Below are 21,193 nucleotides of genomic sequence, written 5' to 3' on the forward strand. Positions count from 1 at the left end.
TCCACAGCATATAAACAACTGCCCCTTGCTATTACCCATCACCTTCATTTACCGTTAGTACCCTCTCAAAACATCCTGCATGTTACAGACTGAACCCTTTACCCTGTACTCACTAGCCACTGCACAACTAATCCTATCACATCAACAGCCAGTATCCAAAGATGGCATCCTGAATTAATCACTAATGTCATGAGGCATGCTGTATCGAGCACCCACTGAAAACTATCAACGACAGTCAACCTTGTCTGGATGCTCTTCAGTCTTTTGACCTGGCTGAGTATGCAGTATGCAGAACTCATCAATCCTTGGTACCTGTAGACCGCAACCACTAACATCACCCATCCTCTCACTGGTCTCGTGGCATGGTTAAACAATTATAAGGTCCAAAAGGCGAGAACGATTGGCTATGTCAATGCTTGTTTCATCCCCGCTTTTTCCCTATCTCAACGTTTTTCTCTCTATCTTTTTCTCCTTCTTTCTCTCTCTGGCTCTTGGTGAAATTCTAACAATGGAAAAAAGTTCCGGACACAAAGAAGTGCCCAGTGCCGACTACCTGCATTCACTGGCACAAATTAAGCACTACTAATTTACACATTAGCCTCAGGTCAAACATCTGGCGATTCCTCACTACTCTTTCCTAAAAGTCACAGAAAGGAAATGTAATGCGTAGAATTTGCTATTCATATTTTTTCCGTTTGTTTCCTTTCTCAGATATGGTTTGCTCTCCCCTGCACAGCATATCGGTTTGCATGTTACTCAACCTCTTGGATGAATCGCTGGCTTTCAGTTTGTCCAGAATTATTTTCGCTCTACTGACGTCAATCGCTCTCTCCAGAATCCTTAGATTGATGTTTCACGGCCGAAAACATTAAGGCATGATAACAAAACGACATGTGTTCATGACCTTCGGCAATGTGATGTGTCGGGTCAATGTTCCAACATTTCAGTTGCGAAACAGGCTCTTAAAGTGATATTTTGTTTTACTCATTTGAGGTGGAAACTGAATTACAAAGACGGAAAAGGGTAAAAGAAAAATTCATTTTGTGAGCTGCAAATGTGAGCAGCAACCCTTAAAATCAAGGCTTGCATAGTCAGTTTTTTTCTATCTTTGTATCTTACACTTTACAATTTTTCTTTTTTTCATTTACTTACATTTGTGAATTTTCTGGAGAACTGAAAAATACATCCATCAATTATATGCACTAGTAATTTCAGCAGCTCTAAAAATGTGGGAGTACCCTAAATTGTAAATTATATTTTGAACTTTGTGTTGCATCTGTTTTTATTTCTATGTTTACTGATAGTGGAAAATAACTCACAAAACCCACCAGTTACCTTTTGTCAAGTCACCGCAGTGCTTGCGTCTTCCTCTGTCAACCACTGCCAGTTTCACACTGACCAAAGTGCCCACTTCTCACACGGTCTGCCAGTGAATATATGACGTTACAACGCTTGCTTTTACAACACAGTCTTTACATCGCAACTGCCATTACATTGCATGATTTTACAATGCATGCCATTACAACGCATTTTTAAACACTACCATTACAAAGCATTCAATTACAATGCATACCATTACGACACATAATACTTTTAGGGCAAAAGTAGGGTAAGTGTTGGATAGTTTAGGGGTAAAAATTACTTTTCCCACTCCAGTGGGTGCAACAGTAGGGTAAGTGTTGGATAGTGTTGGGGTAAAAATTACTATTCCCACCCCAGTGAGTGCAACAGTAGGGAAATTGTTGGATAGTGTAGGGGTACAAATTACTATTCCCATGTACCCCAAAACCCATACCCACCTTAATATTAAAAAAATCTCCATTACTTACCTTATAATGCATTGTAATGGCATGCGTTGTAATGGTATGCATTATAATGACATGTGTTGTAATGCCATGCATTGTAATGGCATGGGATGTAAAGGCAGTTGCGTTGTAAAGGTAGGTCTTTGTAATGACTGCATTGTAATGGATGTTTCCCCTGCCAGTGCCACATTACTCCTCAGACCAGCTGCTCACACTGCATACTAATACTTGCTTTTCACATTGCCCCGGTGAGCAGCAAGCCTGCCATTTAGGCTGATAACACAGTTTATCCTCCATGGCCAATCAATGGTTGGTATCTCAGCTGAGTGCCAACCTGTGAGCCATACGTGATTTTCTGTATTTACAAAAGAGTTAAAATAATACCGTAAAGCGTACCCTACCCTGACCACTCATTGTCTTTGGGCACATTTCAAGTTACATGTTTACTTAGTTATGAAGCCCCACCCCGAAATACTCTGCATGTGATCATTATAATAATATCTGGACTTTGAGAATAAACCTGTCACTAAAAATCCCTCTGGTGTTTCAATAGGTATTCATTTTTTCTCATTGTTAGGAGGAAGTTTAGTCACCAATTGCTCTGAGCTAATTTTACCCTGTAGCCCCAATCTTACACCACATTGCATAGACACCAAAGATAATCAACCTTCAATAATTTCTCCTGAAAGATAGAAATCTCAAGGTGATTTTGCTAAATGCTCACGAGAGTTTGGTTTTGTTCCCCCTAAATGATTTATGCATCTGACCACAATCAGGTTGCCTGCATATAGGAGGACTGCATACCTCTGCTGTGCCCTTCAGAAAACTGTGGTTTCCAAAAGAGCCTACAGGCAGTTCTGAACAGTTTATGCGTAATGACAGCTTCCTACATGACCCTCTTCCCAAAGTTGAGTACTGGCTATAATGAGCCTCCCACAACCATAGACATGCATCCAACTCTGATACTAGATATGGGAATGAAGGAAAAATGACTCATCCATTTCAAACATTTACTCAACCCAACCACCAAGCTACCTTTTTCCAGGTATCGTAATCTATAGCAAAAGATCCTGTGTAAGACAGACCTCTTTGTAAATGTTTTGTTTTGAGACATTGTATGGCTCGATAATAAAGCAGGCCTAGAAAAATTGCCCGAATCAAGGTGGACAAAAGTCCCACCAATATTGCCAATGAGACACTTCTTGAAGACTCTAAATCAAAATCAATTTCTTCTCAGTTGTGTTCACTTTTAACTTCGGGAGTAACAACAACTCCTTTTCTAAATCCTCCAAGAACCTCAGGGATGCCATCCTTGAGCGGGCACTAAGTCTGAATTTTCCCAGTTTACTACAGATCCTGAATTCATTCTATTGCTATGTGTCCAATCCTGATCCAGGAATATCATGTCGTCCAGATATACTACCATCCAGTGACTCTGTGCCCTGTGTGTTACTGCTAGCAGCCATGCCAAGTGTCACTCATCAAAGGTTAGACTAACTCAAATCATTGACTGGTACCACCCCCACACAACACCTTTTATCTTGCATTTCAAGGCCCATCTGAACCCAGCTGTAATATGCATGATCTATTCAAAATTAGTCAGTAGTCCACTGGAGACGTCTGGCACAGTTTATACATTGTTGCTGCTTGGCTGGATTTCTTGCATCAGAGGTGGTTATCACAACGTGACACAAGGTCAGTGTCACAAGGTGACACGAGATCAATGTCGCAATTCAGAACATTGGTGTCTCTCTGCTCCCACGGTCAAAGTGCAGAGCCCTGCTTAAGCATGGTCATCTGATCTGAATAAGGCAGAACTACATCTATGAAAGACAGTTTAGGAGTATATGAAGCAGGCAACAGAAAGTGTACCTGGTTTTCTTTGCCTCTGATTATCTTGTATTGCTTTACCATGACAGCACCTCGAAACTGCAGTCAACTTACATTTGTAGACGTTCGCAAGCTCCACCTATAATATCTATGTGGTCATGTTTCAGTGTCAGACTAATTTTTAATAGAGCAGCAAGTTTTTTTTTCAGTAAGAACTTTTGCTTGATTGATACCTGGGAGGTGGGGTACCTACATGTAAAGCTGCATTTTAAGCTAATGAGAATGTCCATGCTGCGGTAGGGTACAACATACCGTTAATGTGGAAAGTAAAACTACATGTCCCAGAATTCAAATCAATGTCTAGAAAAAAGTCCATACTACCTGGTGTTGCCCATGACATGGGTTCACCAGAACAATCAAACCAAATTGATTTTACATTACTGCAAATACTGACAGGATAGGTTTAAAAGCAGGTTTTCGGGGCTCACAACAATTTTATAAAATGTACATTGCAGTTCATTTCATTATTTGCTTTTTCTTCTTAATTTAGTAATGTCTAGCTTAGAGAGATTTATTCTATGGCTAGACACTTAAGTGGGATTCAGGGTGATTGTATACCAGTTGCATGCTTTGATTTCTTAATATTGATTTATTATAAGGTAGGTCAGTAGGTTGATCCTATGCAGTGGAGAATTGTCTGGAAACTGGAGGCCTCAGGTTTGAATCTTTGGTAGTGCCTAATCTGCATTTTATCCATTGGAAGTCAATGAAATTAGTACTATTGCAATCACTTCAACTCTTTCCCTGACCGAAAGCGAGATGTGGGTGTTAGGATGTGGGAAAGGCAAAGGACAGAGACAAGCCCATGAGAAAGCTTCAAAGTAGTCTTGTGTTTTGTTTGGATAATATTTGGTCCAATCCTGGCTTTTTATCCATGTGCAATTCACTTTGTTAGCCTTTCAAGCGCAGTTTATAGGCCAATATTTTGACCATTATAAAGGTCAATGGGAGTTTCTATGTGCAATAAAATCAACAGAAAACCCTGCCAGGGCGTATTTTACAGTCCCACAAGGGGATCATTTGTTTTAGATGCAAGGTGACAAAGAATGTCAGAGCCCAAGACACATCACACACTTTTCATTTGGTTCTCCTTAGTTTATTAACCCCTTCGAGGCTAATGACGAGCTGGGCTCGTCATGGCGCTTGCCTGCCGTGCGCGGATGACAAGGCCAGCTCGTCATAAAACAATATAAAACAATAAAACCCAGCGCAGGACGGGAAAACGCCTAGCAGCCATGGGGTTAAGAGTTTAGTTCAATTGGTTTCAAATTGCATGGGTCATAAACAGATCACCATGATACATTTGATAAAAACAAGGAAAATTATCTCTCATGGTATAGATATCAGACTTTATACAATACATATACGTCCCACACATTCCCAAATAACCATACTGGACATCATACAATTTTGTTCACACTCATAAAATCAATCATTACCACACACATTTATACATAACACTCATACTGGTACAGCCAAGTCTGCAGAGAGGATGAAATAAAACTGCATGGACACAAATCAGACTGTGGAGGCAAAATGGGGGGAAACAGTTGTTAACAATAACTAGGCTTCTGCCATCTACAGGAGTCACGCCAACGCACGTTTCGGTGTTATGGCCAGTTCAGACCACACCTTCTTCAGGGCAGGGTAGTACCATGGGGTAGGGGACGCACACAATGCAAATAAAAAAATATTTTTATATATAACATTAAAAAGTGCCTTTGAATCACAGAGAAGCTATACATTTAGTAACGGGCATCATCATATGTATCGCATTTACTAGATGCCGATAAAGGTCAGGGCTCTGACATTGGGGGGTCACTCTAAATAATTGCGGCGGTCTTTCCTCGATGGGATAGATCCGGCGGTCAAGACATGATAGACCGGTGAGGGTTGACAATCCAGGAATATGTCATTCCATCCATCTACACACACTCATTTGTTTACTCAAAAGGCGACAAGAGGGTTCAAGGGGAAAGAAAACCACACATGGCGGAATTCCAACTCAGGGGATGACTTCTGTGAGAAGTTGGCCTGATATATGATGTTCACTAGTTCTAGTGATCACCTTGTATCAGTCCAAACAACCCTTATGGTGATTGGTTGTAAGTCAACCTTATAGACCAGCTATCCTAGTAGCGTGGACAAAAGCAGTCTTTAGGCTAAACTCTTTATGGCATGTGAAGCCAGCTGTTTTACCACATATAACCTTTGAATACCAAATGAAAAGGACACCACACAGGTAGTTATGAAAATAAACAGTTATTTATTAACTAACATACACCTCTGAACTCTTTATGAGGTCAGAGGGCTAAGCACATGACAAACTCTTAGGAAAAATACGTTTAAGTTGCACGATTTACAATGGTGCCCTCTGGGCACGGCAAACCATATACTAAATAATTGGAATGCGAAAGTCAATTAAAGGAATGGAGCTGTCCAGAGGTTGTAGGATCGCTGGGACCACGCTATACTAACTTGAGGTAAGTAATAGGAGGCCCACGGAGCGCATGTGCAGAGTGTGAACTCACACCCGAGATGCGTACAAACGTCTATGGACAGTACAGTTTAAAGAAAAGGTGAGTACGGACGTTCCTGACTAGGTAGGACTGAAACGACAATGGAACTGGACACTAGGATAGTCAAGCTACCCTTGAGCACCGAAATGCTCGTGTTACCTCACCCACAGGCTGCGGGTGCATAGGTGCGAAACCAACAGACCACGCACGCAACCTGGGCTTCATCCTGGACTCCTCCCTCTCCATGACCAGACAAGTCAACGCCGTCTCCTCGTCGTGCTTCAATATCCTGCGCATGCTACGTAAGATCTTCCGGTGGATCCCCACCGAGACCAGGAAGACGGTCACCCAGGCCCTCGTCACCAGCCGTCTGGACTACGGCAACAACCTCTACGCCGGAACCACCGCCAAACTCCAGAAGAGACTCCAGCGGATCCAGAACGCCTCAGCACGACTCATCCTGGACATCCCCCGTCGCAGCCACATCTCCGGACACCTGAGAGATCTGCATTGGCTCCCGGTCAACAAGAGAATCACCTTCCGTCTCCTCACCCACGCACACAAAGCCCTACACAGCCAAGGCCCAGGATACCTCAACAGCCGCCTCAACTTCTACGCTCCCAAACGCCAGCTTCGTTCGACCAGCCACGCCCTCGCCGCCGTCCCCCGCATCCGCAGAGCCACCACAGGGGGACGGTCCTTCTCCTACCTCGCCGCCAAGACATGGAACTCCCTCCCCACCCACCTCCGCCTGACCCAGGACCACCTCGCCTTCAGGAAGCAACTCAAGACCTGGTTGTTCGAGCAGTAGCAGATCCCCCCCCCCAGCGCCTTGAGACCCTCTGGGTGAGTAGTGCGCTATATAAATTCGATGATTGATTGATTGATTGATTGATTGTGTCGGGTTTCCGCATCGAAGTCTATGGAGCCTTGAAGAAAGATGCTGCAGGCGACCAGGAGGAAGATTTCCGGTGCAATCCAAGGGTGGATTGGTGAAGAGAGGAACCTGAAAGCAGAGGGGACAATGTTCAAAGTCACTAGCCAGTGACTGGAGTGGAACCAGGAGTGGAACCAGATGTTGTCGTCGCGATCAGGTGAAGGTGGATGCTTGTCTCTGCAGCCACGTGGACCAGGTGGTGTCTTCGATGACCAGGATGGAGGCACGAGCTGTCCCACGCAGGCTCTCGCTGTCGGCGGTGTCGTCTCCGGATTCAGGTTCAACAGGCCTTGGCAAAGGCAACCCACGCGGTGAGTGGAAACGGCGTCTGGAGTGGACCAGGAGGGTCCGGGGTGCTCCTCTTTTGGAAGGGAGCAAGGGCCAGTCTGGAGCAACCAGACCAGCAGCAAAGTTGTCGTTGTTCGTCGCCTAGGAGGTCACTAGCCAGCCGGCAAGTGACCAGACAACGCGTCGAGCAGCAAACAGGCAGAAGGGCCCCACGCAGATCTCGCGGATGCTGGAGAGCTGTTCTTCGATGCAGGAGCTGCTCGGGGTCGGGGCTTCTCAGTCCCCAAAGCACTTGAACGAGGAGGCCTCGGAAGTTGTGCTGGAGCGAAGTGCTGCTTCTTTCAAGATGGCCGGTCCCACGTGTCTCGTCGCACCCACGGGTCTCAGCTCGGCTGTAGATGTGGGTTGAGGTCGGAGAGGTGTGGGAATCCGGGTCTTGTCGGGCTCTGAAGTCTGGATCCTTTGCAGGAAGATGACAAAGGGAAGTCGCGGTACGCTGATGGTGCCTGCAGATGCTGGGTGGACACTCCTTGCCCACAAGGGAGATTCCTTCTATCTTCTGTGGAGCAGAACGTCAAGGTCCAGAGTTTCTTCTTGTGAAGTTGATCAGGATAATCTAATTTGGAATGGGACCAGCTCCTACCTTTATCCGGCTAAAGGGGGCTGCACTACGACTAGGTCCGTCCTATGGGTGGGACTAGGAAGGGGGGTGGTTACACCCCCTTTCCTTTGTCCGGTCTTGTGCCAGCTCCGGGGCTGGAGTGCCCCAGGAACTGGTTCTGACCGGTGTATGCACGGGGCACATTGTGTGCCCCAGGCATGTCTCATTCCTTTGAGCCCTGTCCTACCTAATACACAAAATCCTGTCTGGGGTGGTGATAGCCCCTCCCAAGGCAGGAAACCCTTTGTCCGAGCCTCCCTCGCTGGAAGGACTCCCAGCAGCAGGAGGTCAGACTTGTGTCTGTGGTGGCAGCATCCATTTTGTGATGCTGAGGCTCGAGTTAACCTTAACCGGGGTTCACAGTTACATACATGTCGGGTCCCTCTAGAAGGGTGGAATGCTAACCCCGTTGCCAGAATTGGCGAGGGGTTAGTATTCCAATTCGTATGACACCTTACTCGACATGTTTTGATAATGCTATGCCAAAGTTAGCATTTGATCGCGTATGAATAAGAGTATATGGTATAGCGTTATCATGGAACAGCTATTAGGACTTGGTTCCGCAAGCTGCAACCGGGCTCAGCTCATGCCAGAGCACCATCTCACATAATTCCAAGCACTCTGCCTTCAGGATAGTTAAGGCCTGCCATAGGAGTGACTGATAGGAATAAATGTGTCCATTTAGGGTTAGATATAGAGATACTATATCTAAAGCAAAGGGTGATTACACCACCTTGCCCCAGCTGTCGTGCAGCCAGTTGTGTCAGATTTGGATGGCCAGCCAGGGGTGGCACAATACATGCTGCAGCCCCTGGAAGGCCCTGGGTACACCTATGCCCTGGATACCTAAGGTATGCTATACAGGGACTGATAAGGTGGCCCAGTACCAATTGGTAAATGCACCTAAGGTACATGCCTCTCAATTTAGAGAGAACAGCTAGGCTGTGGGTCTGATTAGCAGGCCCACAGCCAGGGAAAGTCGTAAACCAGTGAAGCAAAAAGCAAAAATCGGGGGTGACCCTAGGATTGCAGACCCCACTCTCCTACATAACCCCCCCCAAACTTAGGGACATTAAACTAACCTTGACCAGGTGAGGCTTCTTGTTCTAAGTGGAAGTACCTGGAGAGACCATCTGCATTACCATGGTCAGTCCCTGGGCGGTGCTCCACTGTAAAGTCAATCCCCTGTAGGGAAATGGACCACCTAAGAAGTTTGGGGTTTTCACCCTTCATTTGATTTAGCCATAAGAGGTGCTTATGGTCGGTCTGAATCTTGAAGTGAGTACCAAACAAGTATGGCCTCAACTTCTTCAGGGCCCAAACCACAGCAAAGGCCTCCCTCTCAATAGCTGACCAACGTTTCTCTCTAGGGGTCAGCCTTCTACTTATAAAAGCAATGGGCTGGTCATGACCATCAATATTCAGTTGAGATAGAACAGCTCCCACACCCAACCCAGAAGCATCTGTTTGGACAATGAATGGCTTGGAGTAGTCTGGACTCTTGAGAATAGGTGCAGTGCACATGGCCTGCTTTAGGTCATCGAATGCCTTTTGACAGCTAACTGTCCACTGAACTTTCTTTGGCATTTTCTTACTTGTCAGGTCATTAAGTGGAGTCACAATGGTTCCATAATTTCTGACAAATTTCCTATAGTAACCAGACAGGCCCAAGAAAGCTCTGACCTGTGTCTGGGTGGTTGGAGGAGCCCAGTCCTTTATGGCCTGTATCTTGCTCTCCAAAGGTTGAACTTGGCCTCCACCTACAAGGTGACCCAAGTATACAACTTGACTCTGCCCTATCTGGCACTTGGTAGCCTTGATAGTGAGGCCTGCCTTTTGCAGGGCCTCCAAAACTTTCCTCAGGTGGATCAGGTGATCCTCCCAGGTGGAGCTAAAGACAGCAATATCATCTAGATATGCTGCACAGAAGTCATCCAACCCAGAGAGAACTTGGTTCACCAACCTTTGAAAAGTGGCAGGTGCCTTCTCCAAACCAAAGGGCATCACCACAAACTGGTAATGACCTCCTGGGGTAGAAAATGCTGTCTTAGCCTTGGCATCCTCAGCTAACCTGATTTGCCAATAACCAGCTGTCAGGTCAAATGTACTCAAGAATTTGGCAGAAGCCAATTTATCTATTAGTTCATCTGCTCTTGGTATTGGATGGGCATCTGTCTTAGTGACAGCATTGATACCCCTGTAGTCTACACAAAACCTCATCTCTCTCTTACCATCTAGGGTGTGAGGTTTAGGCACTAGAACTACAGGACTAGCCCAAGGGCTCTCTGAGGGTTCAATGACTCCCAATTCCAACATATTTTGTACTTCTTGTTTTATGCAGTCCCTGACGTGGTCAGGTTGCCTGTTGATTTTACTCTTTATAGGCAGACTGTCACCGGTGTCCACCTCATGGGTGCACCAGTTTGTCTGACTGGGGGTCAGAGAGAACATTTGTCTGAATGATTGAAGAACCTGTTTACAATCCTCTTGTTGATGCTCAGAGAGGCTGTCAGAAAAGACTACACCATCTACTGACCCATCATCAGGGTTCTGAGTGAGCAGGTCTGGGAGAGGGTCACTCTCTTCCTCCTGTCCCTCATCTGTAGCCATGAGCAAGCCCATGTCTTCCCTGTTGACAAATGCCTTGAGCCTGTTCACATGAAGTAGTCTGTGAGGGCTCCTGGGAGTTCCAAGGTCTACCAGATAGGTGACCTCTCCCTTTTGCTCAATAATGGTATGGGGTCCAGACCACTTGTCTTGGAGAGCTGCTGGGGCCACTGGCTCCAACACCCACACCTTCTGTCCTGGGTGATACACAGTAAGGACAGCCTTTTGGTCATGCCAAGCTTTTTGGAGTTCTTGGCTGGCCTCAAGGTTTTTAGATGCCTTCTCCATGTACTCTGCCTTCCTGGAGCGGAGACCAAGTACATAGTCCACTATGTCCTGTTTAGGCATTTTGAGAGCTAACTCCCATCCTTCCTTCACAAGACACAGGGGTCCTCTTACAGGATGCCCAAAGAGAAGTTCAAAAGGGCTGTAACCAACCTCCTTCTGTGGGACCTCTCTGTAAGCAAACAGAAGGCAGGGTAAAAGGATGTCCCATCTTCGCCTAAGCTTTTCAGGTAACCCTTTTATCATCCCTTTGAGGGTCTTGTTGAACCTTTCAACAAGCCCATTGCTTTGTGGGTGATAGGGTGTGGTGAACTTGTAGTTGACACCACACTCCTTCCACATAGCAGTCAAGTATCCTGACATGAAGTTTGCACCTCTGTCAGAGACAACCTCCTTAGGAAACCCCACTCTGGAGAAAACTCCAAGTAGGGCCCTGGCCACAACAGGAGCTGTAGTGGTCCTAAGGGGAATAGCTTCTGGATACCTGGTGGCATGATCCACTACCACCAGTATAAACTTGTGCCCAGATGCTGTTGGGGGGTCCATTGGTCCAACAATATCAATCCCCACTCTTTCAAAGGGTACCCCCACCACAGGTAGTGGTATAGGGGGGGCCTTTGTTGTGCCACCTGATTTGCCACTGGCTTGACAGGTGACACATGAGTGACAAAACTCTTTAGTGTCTTCAGACATATGAGGCCAGCGAAAGTGTGGGGCAAGCCTGTCCCAAGTCTTGTTCTGGCCTAAGTGACCTGCAAGGGGAATTTCATGGGCCAAGGTGAGAAGGAAACCTCTCAGAGACAAGGGGATGGTAGCTCCAGGCTTGGGGTCTCTTGTCTCAGAGTAAAGGAGTCCATCATCCCAGTACACTTTATGGGCACCTGTGGCATTCCCTGCAGCCTCAGCAGCATCCTGCTGTCTGAGGGGTTCAAGAGATGGATGGTCTAATTGTGCTTGTCTCAAGTCTGCCCTGGAAGGTCCCCCTGTCCCAAGAAACTCAACCTGTTCAGGCTCAAGTTCTTCTAGGACAGTTCCTTCTGGGGTCTTTGGGTCAGTCTCCTGTGAGAGCTGATCCTCACCTTGAGGCAAGGGGGAAGGCACTGCCTTAACCCTACTGTTCTTACTCTTGGTTAGTGTCTGGTCCATTGTTCCAGGATCCAGCACTAGTTCAGCTGGGCATTTTTTGGCCTGTGACCTAGTCACAGCAAGGACATGTGCTGACAGACCTAACATTTCCACATGAGTCCTATACTCCACATCTGACCATAGGGAGGATTCCAAATCATTGCCCAAAAGACAGTCCACTGGGAGGTCTGAACTAACAATAACCCTTTTGAGGCCATTTACCCCTCCCCAGGAGAAATTAACAAGTGCCATACTATGGGTGGTAGTGACATTGCTAACGTTGGTCACTAGGTAGTCTGAACCTAGTATTACCTGATCAGGGTCCACAAAGTTTGGTGTCACCATAGTGACACTGGCACAAGTGTCCCTGTAGGCCTGAGCCAATTTTCCATTGATTAAAGGCGTCTGCCTGTACTTGTCCAGAGTACTGGGACTTATTGTAGGGGTCAAATCCATGTCCCCAGTACAAACAAGAACAGCCTGGGTAGGTACTCTGACTAGGTCAGAGCCTGCCTCAGATACCAATGTCAACTCCACTATAGCCTTAGGGGGAACACTACCACTACTAACTGAACTAGGGGTTGCAGGTGCCTTAGGGGCAGTAGTGGTAGCAGCTGGGCCTTTCTTGGCGCACTCACTAAACCAGTGAGTATTACCTTTACAGTATTGGCACCATGGTTTCTTCTGACCATTATTCTTTTTCTTTTGGGAATTCTGGGACCCACCCTCCTTAGATTGTTGGGGCCCTGTTGAAGACTTCTGGTCATTTTGCTTATTCTCATTACCCTTCTGGTCTGCTTTCTTCTGGCCACCGCCCTGGTTCTGGTTCTGCTGCTTGACCCTTGTCCTGACCCATCTGTCTGCCCTCTTTCCCAATTCTTGGGGAGAGGTCAGATCTGAGTCAATAAGGTGCTGATGCAACAACTGATTTTGACAATTACTTAAGATTTGTTCTCTCATAATTAGATTATATAATCCTGTGTAATCAGTAACTTTACTTCCCAGTAACCAGCCTTCAAAAGCCTTAGTGGCACAATCAACAAAGTCAGCCCAATCCTGAGACTGAATCTTGTGGGTGTCTCTGAACAGCAACCTGTACTGCTCAATTGTTAAGCCAAACCCATCAATCAGTGTATTCTTCAGGACTTGGTAATTGTTAGCATCCTCAGCTCTAGTAGTGAGGAGCTTATCTCTACCTTTACCTTCAAAGGAGAGCCACAGAATAGCTGCCCACTGACTCTGGGGGATGCACTGGACAGTGCAGGCCCTCTCTAAAGCAATCATCCATTTGTGGATGTCATCCCCTTGTTTAAAGGGGGGCACTATTTTACTCAGGTGTCTAGTATCAAAACTCCTGCCTTTATCTTTAGGGATAATGCTGCCACCAGTGGGGTCTGCCCCACTCAATTTCTGCTCTCTGGCAAAGGCAAGTCTTTCTTTGGCAAGGGCAAGTTCTTCCCTCTCAATCCTCAGATTGACTTCCCTCATCTTAGCTTCATGCTCTCTTCTCTGAGGGGATGTCATCCCTCTCTGAGAAGATGCCTGAGAGACATGGGTATGAATAGATCTGTTAGAGCCTCTGGAGTGAGACCTAACTCGTCTATTCCCAATGTTAAGCCTACCTGAGAGTGGGCCTGGGGGTCCCCCAGTTCCATTCTCATGTATGCTTAAGTTGGTCCTGGTGAGCCTACTGACTACTACTGGACCTTTGTCTGCCTCGTTCCCTGACAACTCCTGTTCCTCTTCCTCCTCTTCACTGTCTGCTCCATGGAGGTTGAGGTCAGGGTCCCCAAGGGTTCCCTCTAAGGCGGGCATGCTCCCAACTGGATTAGAGGGACCTGGGTTAGAAGCCCTTCTGGCATCATATGTCTCTAAGAGACCTATCAGAAAAAGGAGTGGTAGGGTTAGAACCCGGTTTTAGTTTCCTGTAGATACACAATTGTCTCATCTCCTGGAAGCTAAGGGCTGCATATCTGGAAGTGACCTGTGGAGGGTCAACAACCACAAGGGGAGTCTCTGAAGACTCTCCATGGGTAGACATGCTTCTAGTGAGGTGTAAGTGGTGCACTTACCTACACTATGGGTTTACCTACTGATCCCTTGCTAAGAGTTGTAGTCAGGGTGTGCTACTCCCTTTCTACTACAACAGCTGGTTCAGTAGAACTCACAGTATTTCTAAGCTTGTTATATGTACCTATGGTACCTTATGTGATTTTTCAAATGATACCTCAAATTATATTTGGTAAAAACATCAGTCCAAACAACCCTTATGGTGATTGGTTGTAAGTCAACCTTATAGACCAGCTATCCTAGTAGCGTGGACAAAAGCAGTCTTTAGGCTAAACTCTTTATGGCATGTGAAGCCAGCTGTTTTACCACATATAACCTTTGAATACCAAATGAAAAGTACACCACACAGGTAGTTATGAAAATAAACAGTTATTTATTAACTAACATACACCTCTGAACTCTTTATGAGGTCAGAGGGCTAAGCACATGACAAACTCTTAGGAAAAATACGTTTAAGTTGCACGATTTACAATGGTGCCCTAGGGGCACGGCAAACCATATACTAAATAATTGGAATGCAAAAGTCAATTAAAGGAATGGAGCTGTCCAGAGGTTGTAGGATCGCTGGGACCACGCTATACTAACTTGAGGTAAGTAATAGGAGGCCCACGGAGCGCGTGTGCAGAGTGTGAACTCACACGCGAGATGCGTACAAACGTCTATGGACAGTACAGTTTAAAGAAAAGGTGAGTACGGACATTCCTGACTAGGTAGGACTGAAACGACAATGGAACTGGACACTAGGATAGTCAAGCTACCCTTGAGCACCGAAATGCTCGTGTTACCTCACCCACAGGCTGCGGGTGCATAGGTGCGAAGTCGTGTCGGGTTTCTGCGTCGAAGTCTATGGAGCCTTGAAGAAAGATGCTGCAGGTGACCAGGAGGAAGATGTCCGGTGCAATCCAAGGGTGGATTGGTGAAGAGAGGAACCTGAAAGCAGAGGGGACAATGTTCAAAGTCACTAGCCAGTGACTGGAGTGGAACCAGGAGTGGAACCAGATGTTGTCGTCGCGATCAGGTGAAGGTGGACGCTTGTCTCTGCAGCCACGTGGACCAGGTGGTGTCTTCGACAACCAGGATGGAGGCACGAGCTGTCCCACGCAGGCTCTCGCTGTCGGCGGTGTCGTCTCCGGATTCGGGTTCAACAGGCCTTGGCAAAGGCAACCCACGCGGTGAGTGGAAACGGCGTCTGGAGTAGACCAGGAGGGTCCGGGGTGCTCCTCTTTTGGAAGGGAGCAAGGGCCAGTCTGGAGCAACCAGACCAGCAGCAAAGTTGTCGGTGTTCGTCGTCTAGTAGGTCACTAGCTAGCCGGCAAGTGACCAGACAACGCGTCGAGCAGCAAACAGGCAGAAGGGCCCCACGCAGATCTTGCGGATGCTGGAGGGCTGTTCTTCGATGCAGGAGCTGCTCGGGGTCGGGGTTTCTCAGTCCCCAAAGCACTTGAACGAGGAGGCCTCGGAAGTCGTGCTGGAGCGAAGTGCTGCTTCTTTCAAGATGGCCGGTCCCACTTGTCTTGTCGCACCCGCGGGTCTCAGCTCGGCTGTAGATGTGGGTTGAGGTCGGAGAGGTCTGGGAATCCAGGTCTCGTCGGGCTCTGAAGTCTGGATCCTTTGCAGGAAGACGACAAAGGGAAGTCGCGGTACGCTGATGGTGCCTGCAGATGTAGGGTGTACACTCCTTGCCCACAAGGGAGATTCCTTCTGTCTTCTGTGGAGCAGAACGTCGAGGTCCAGAGTTTCTTCTTGTGAAGTTGATCAGGATAATCTAATTTGGAATGGGACCAGCTCCTACCTTTATCCCGCTAAAGGGGGCTGCACTACAACTAGGTCCCTCCTCTGGGTGGGACCAGGAAGGGGGGTGGTTACACCTCCTTTCCTTTGTCCGGTCTTGCGCCAGCTCTGGGGCTGGAGTGCCCCAGGAACTGGTTCTGACCGGTGTATGCACGGGGCACCTTATGTGCCCCAGGCATGTCTCATTCCTTTGAGCCCTGTCCTACCTAATACACAAAATCCTGTCTGGGGTGGTGCTAGTACCTCCCAAGGCAGGAAATCCTTTGTCCGAGCCTCCCTCGCTGGAAGGACTCCCAGCAGCAGGAGGTCAGACTTGTGTCTGTGGTGGCAGCATCCATTTTGTGATGCTGAGGCTCGAGTTAACTTTAACCGGGGTTCACAGTTACATACATGTCGTGTCCCTCTAGAAGGGTGGAATACTAACCCCGTCGCCAGAATTGGCGAGGGGTTAGTATTCCAATTCGTATGACACCTTACTCAACATGTTTTGATAATGCTATGCCAAAGTTAGCATTTGACCGCGAGGTTCATAATGCACTTAAGAGTATATAGTATAGCGTTATCATGGAACAGCTATTAGGACTTGGTTCCGCAAGCTGCAACCAGGCTCAGCTCATGCCAGAGCACCATCTCACATAATTCCAAGCACTCTGCCTTCAGGATAGTTAAGGCCTGCCATAGGAGTGACTGATAGGAATAAATGTGTCCATTTTAGGTTTAGATATAGAGATACTATATCTAAAGCAAAGGGTGATTACACCACCTTGCCCCAGCTGTCGTGCAGCCAGTTGTGTCAGATTTGGATGGCCAGCCAGGGGTGGCATAATACATGCTGCAGCCCCTGGTAGGTCCTGGGTACACCTATGCCCTGGATACCTAAGGTATGCTATACAGGGACTGATCAGGTGGCCCAGTACCAATTGGTAAATGCACCTAAGGTACATGCCTGTCAATTTAGAGAGAGAACAGCTAGGCTGTGGGTCTGATTAGCAGGCCCACAGCCAGGGAAAGTCGTAAACCAGTGAAGCAAAAAGCAAAAATCGGAGGTGACCATACGATTGCAGACCCCACTCTCCTACAACTTCTATTCAAAAACGGGTCAGGGGTATATCTCTAGGCAGAGTAGGGTAAAGATTTACTTACCCGATATAAAGTAATGGTAGGTATATAGCGATGGTCAGGTCACAATTTGAATTGCTAGGATCAGGGATTTTCTTTCCTGAGGGGAAGGGCCAATACATTTAATACGCTCATAAAACAGATTCGGGGACAAGAGACTTCTTTAGGCAATTCATAGTCAGACATGGAGAATGTGTACCTCAAATAGTGGCAGTCTGTGTTGCTCAAATAGTGGTGGTCTATATTCGTCATAGGTAAGGTATTAGATAGCTCCAGCCGGGGCTCCTATTTCGAGCAGTCAGAGATATGCATACATTACGAAGTCCTGTGGGGGAGAGGGAAAGAGATTTATCCACCCTTCTATGCCCAATGGGCCTTTTTTAATATCACATCAAAATGTTAGGGTAAATACTATTCAAAGAGTATACCTTAGATAAAGGCACTGTATCATGTATCAGCGTTAGGGTTCAAGGATAGGTCCTAAGGGATCAAATATCTTGTGGCGGCGCTGTGGTCCAACCAGAATGGATGAAGAATCGCCCGTAAGGGGCTGTCTAGAGAGATAAAAAGATCAAATGTGGGCTATTTAATACTGTTCTCCTGGGGCTCGCTCAGTATGGCAGCAAAAAATGCTGCACGGCAATGGTAGCAAGATCACAAAATATGTACGTTTCACAGGTTCACAGAGGCGGTCTGCGGGGTTCCTCTGGGATGAAGTTGATTAAACACGATGGCAAGCTTCATGACACAACACACAGATATATATTTCCCCCTAGAGATAGGTAAAATAATGGGAACATTTTAAAAGCGGGACTGAGCTGAAATCGCGGTCTAGCCTTCTATAGAGGTTACTTGAATATAGCCAGACTCACCACTGAGGGCGGGCTACGTCCGGGATAGGAGAGAGGGGTAGGCAGCCAACGAGTAGATCCAGCGTGTGCGTCTGATGGGAGACACAGGTCAACAATTCCCCTGTAACAGAAAAAAGGGGATCTATATTTATTTATAAAGAAGTTCCCTCTCATGGGTCAAGTTTGTTCTTTCATCCAGGGTCATTAGCACGGGATGGGCAGAGATAGCAAAGAGAGGCTCCCTAAGCGGGAGTAAGCTTACCAGCGAGGGCGTGCTGAGATCAGACCCCGCAGCGGCAAAGGAATTTCCAAACCTCTAGGCGACACTGTCATTCGAATCGCGAGTATTTAAGGCCCTCAGTTTCCTGTCAAGATGCGGTTCAGGTGAGGCAGGTAATCTCAAGAGGTAAAATAATGATAAAGAATGGACTAGTTCCAAGACCTCTCTTAGTTGGGCGACATCTTGGAGGAGGTTAGGTCTCTATAGAATAATCGTCACCGAATTAAATCAATGAAATACAAACATTTTTTCATCATGTTCCTTCACCCCGCATGAATGATATAGATAAAGAGTGACAGGATCAAAGAAAGCTATATTAGTGCTCCGAGATAGGGAAAAAGGACTTCTTTCGACTCGTTTCCGCATAGAGCGCCATCTTGAAAAGGATTCAATCAAAGTAGACTACCTGAGATAGTATGTGTACAGGGAGGAACTTGCTTTAAAAAGATGGGAACCCGTTGCGACGCGTTGCCACATTTAGCACTATCTGGAGGGGGATGGAACCTATATGGACTCGCCGCGATTATATATACACAAAAGTAAGTTTCTTAAAAGATAAAAGGTATCAATTGAGGTACAGGTAAGAGTTAAACAGAACGCTCGAGATAGTATAGGGTCATCCAAACTAAATGCACAATTTTTATCATATGGAAAGGGATCAAATGAGAACGCATGATCATATATTGTAATAGGATGCATTCGACCAGGGTACTCATTATAAACAGGCATTGGCCCACGGGCACTCCTCATTCAGGCCGTTTTTCATCGAATTCAGCATTAAAATCCAAAAGACCTCTCTTTTTTTGCGTAGACAGGTGGGGTCTACTCCAGGTTTGGCTGATATCTTTTCCAATATGAACCATCTGATGTCTTTCTCTGAATGGGACTTCTCCAACCAATGGGAGACAATGGGGCAGATACTTTGTGGTTCCTAATGTTGGACTTGTGTTTGCCTATCCTGGTGCGACATTCACCTCCAGTCTCCCCTACATAGGGCAAATTGCACGTACACAAGAGAACATAAACAATGTTGGCAGTACGGCAATTGGTCATTCTCTTGTTCCGCGCTACTGAAAAGGTACGTTTAGTAGTACTCACGGAGTCACCAATTATCGCATGTGGACAGGCCTGACAGGTGCTGCAGCGATGGTTGCCAAAGATGGGGCTGAGATTAGTGACAGCAGTTTGGACGCTAGGGGGAGCCGCTGGCATCTTGCCTCTTACCAGGTGATTCTTCAGGTTTTTATTCCTCTTGAAGGCAAAAATAGGTCTGGTAAGGGGGGTCTTGTCTTTCTCCAGATTAAGAAGGTGCCAGCTGGAGTTGAATATCTGGCGGACCTTGTGGTTCAAATTGGAGTGACGGGTTACACATACCAACTGCTGATCAGGGGGCTCAGTTTGTTTAGGTTGGAACATGAGATCCCGATTTGAGTACCATGCTCGTTTAAAAGATTCTTTAACAAGCTTTCTGGGATAGCCATGATGTAATAATTTTTCATTTAAGGTATCCGATTGGGTCAGGAAGTCCCGCATATCGGTACAATTCCTTCGGATTCGGAGGAATTGACTGTATGGGATACTGTCCTTCTGGCTTCTTGGGTGGAAACTGGTGTACTGGAGCAGGGTATTCCTAGCAGTGGGTTTGGTGTACAACGATACCTTTAGTGCATAGTCACAGTGTTCCACCCATATGTCCAAAAATTCAATTCTAGTATCACTAGAATGGCAAGTAAAGCGTAGATTGGGGTCAGCTGCATTAAGCCAGGCCATGAACTCGTTCAAGGAGAGATGGTCCCCCTTCCAGATGAAGAAGATGTAATCAATAAAATGACACCATTCCTTAACGTTCTCATGGAAGGGGGCCCTTTCGTTGAAGATGGTAATTCGTTCAAACTCACCCATATACAGACATGCGATGCTCGGGGCACAGCTTGCCCCCATACTAACGCCTTTCGCCTGTCTGTACAGGGAGCTCTGAAACTCAAAATAATTTTCATGGAGTAACATATCGAGGCACTGCAGAATGAAGGCAGAGTTTGTAATGTCAGGTCTAGTCTATTATATTTTTTTAATCGTGGTATACGCCTCCCTCCGAGGGATGTTAGAATAAAGGGATTCAACATCTAAGGTGACTAACAACTCCCGATGATAAAATGTCCCGTGTCCTTGACATAGGATTCCATTTCGATAACGAGCGGTTGGAGAAACTTGTCTATGTATTTAGACAGAGGTTCTGTTGCCGATCCTATAGTCGAAACTATTGGTCGTAGCGGCGGGTCCGCACAGTTCTTATGCGTCTTAGGGACCCCATATATAATGGGTATTCTGGTAGTGCTGGGACTGGGAGTCAAAAATTCAACCTCAAGTTTGCAGATCACATTCATGTCAACAGCTCTTTCTACACAAGCCAATATCCGTTGTTTTAGAGAGTTTTCAGGGTTGTGAGTAATTTTCTGGTAGTGGCCCGACGCGGAAAGGAGGTCATTCATTTTATTGGTGTAGTCAGAGGTGTCAAAGATGACGATCCCTCCCCCCCTTATCACAGGGTTTGATGGTAATGTTTTTATCGTCCTTCAGCTCGCTGAGGGCGATATCTTCCTGTTTGGATAGATTGGAGTCAGGGACAGGCACATATTTAATCATTTTCTCAACTTTTCCCATCACCACTTTCTCAAAAATGTCGACCTCTGGGCCAACCATTTCTAAGGACGGGGTGAAGGAAGACGGGGGTCTCAGACCGGATTTATTGTCTGATTCTTGTGTCTGAGGGCGATCAGAAAAACACTTTTTTAAGCGAATTTTTCTAAAGAAAATGTGTAGATCCTTGGTAAACTCGAAGTTATCAAAGTTCGCTGAAGGGACAAAAGACAATCCCGAGTCAATAGATTTGTGGCGGTGGAATTGATCTCTTTGTGGGTCAGGTTGAAAACAGGGATGCTCATTATGTTTTCCAATATTGATGGCT

Source organism: Lissotriton vulgaris, chromosome 6, assembly GCF_964263255.1.
Source record: "Lissotriton vulgaris chromosome 6, aLisVul1.2, whole genome shotgun sequence".
NCBI classification, from domain to species: domain Eukaryota; kingdom Metazoa; phylum Chordata; class Amphibia; order Caudata; family Salamandridae; genus Lissotriton; species Lissotriton vulgaris.